This window comes from Clupea harengus, chromosome 23 (genome assembly GCF_900700415.2).
Source record: "Clupea harengus chromosome 23, Ch_v2.0.2, whole genome shotgun sequence".
In the NCBI taxonomy this organism is placed as follows: Eukaryota; Metazoa; Chordata; class Actinopteri; order Clupeiformes; family Clupeidae; genus Clupea; species Clupea harengus.
In genome coordinates, this window is record NC_045174.1 from 9907989 (window position 1) to 9909774 (window position 1786).

A 1786-nucleotide genomic window follows, 5' to 3' on the forward strand; every position below is an offset into this window, starting at 1 on the left:
GGAATCCATCAAAGCCCCATGATGACACAATAAGCCCAGGGATTCCTTCGTAGCTGCCTCAGACTGTCTCTCTCTCTCTTTTGCGCTCTCCCTCTTTCGGTCTATCTATGTCTCTAAAATGTACTTACAAACACACACTCACACATACTCATAAGCAAACTCTCTCTCTCTCTCTCTCTCTCCCCACTCACCACCCAAGATCTTTGTTTGTTTGTTTTGGGTGTAACTCTGAAACCATGGAGCTGGGTCACACATCACTTCATCTTTAATTTCGAATGGCAGACAGACAGACGGATCCTGCATAACATTCTTATTCCCTCCCTCCCCCTCACTCCCTCCCTCTCTCTTTCTCCCTCCCTCTCTCTCTCTCTCTCTCCCTCTGACAGCAGAGATCTGTGCTCATTATTGAGAGGCAAATCCAGTTGGGCTGATCACCGTCAGCAGAAACTGTGAGCTCAGCTCTTCCATGACAACGGCCAATATCTCAACCCTGCCACGGCCACCTCTCCTTTCTCTTTTCTTTCTTTTCATTTATTCCCTTTTCCTTTACTTTCTTTTTCTATTCCTCCTGCCTGTCACAAAATAACACATATCTCCCATAGTCTGGGCTCACTGTGTCGGAACTACTTTCATCCATTTCTATTGTCTCTATCAAAAGGAAAGGTATGTTAATGAGACAGGACCTAGTCTTGCTCAGATCCTGAAGTTGGAGTCAACAACTGTGGTTGCCATGGTCCCCACACTGTTGTCCCAGAAACCTGAATAAGTTGGGGGGTGGGGAGGGGGGGTCATGTGTGCGCTCCACTGTAATCAACCCACTGAAGAGTCCATCCTCTCAGATGGGTATTTCATTTCGTTTCTGGCCCATCTGAGGTGGGGAAAGTGCCAGTGAAGCACTCCAATAAAGTTGGATATGGATTTTTTAAAGCAGGGGCTGCTGGGAATGGTAGTAGATTGTTGGCAGGGCTTCTCCTTTATTGAATAGCTGTGGGCTTAAGATAAACACTCATTTCGAAATAGGAAGTGAAAAATACTGAGAATTCCACTGTGACACTGCAGCATATTCTGTTCTTTTCTTGCTAACTCAGTCAAGAGTATTTTGACCGAGGCTGAACTCCCGTGCAAGACAAACCGTCATTTCCACAAAACAATATTTAACTGCCACTCTTTGATGCAAGCTTGGTCCGAGAGATTTTAGGATTAACTGTGCTTATCAGATAAATAAGCATGTAGAAAAACATAAACAACATTGGGAGACTTCACACAGACACTATTTGTTTTCTCTTCCTTTCCAAGAACCTTCTTTTGCCTTTGGGAGTCTTCTTCTCCATCATGTCCTAAGGAGTATACAGTCCACTGACTGAGGTAAGCGGCAATCATTTGGATGCTTTACACACGTTTACCTTCCTGGAGCTAAATACCCCTCTTTAGCATAAGGTGAAAGGTCAGATGTCAGCATAGAGAAGAAAGGGGTTAGGATGAGTGAAGGGGCTATAAAAACCAGCTCTGTGTAAACAGTGTGATTGGAAGTCTGCAATTACAAAGCAGTGATAAGGAGGCATAAGGAGATAAGAAAGCCACGATTTGGCTCAATGGGGCTATTCCCCACGGAGTGTCATGAATGCACTTACACACGCAGAGCACACGCACAAAGCAAACACACACTAAAACACACACACACACACATACCAGGCACATACACATATACACACACACACACACACACACAGGAAACAGCAAATGTGTCTCCAAACGCCTCCAGGAGACCTATCCGCCCATTCAGACA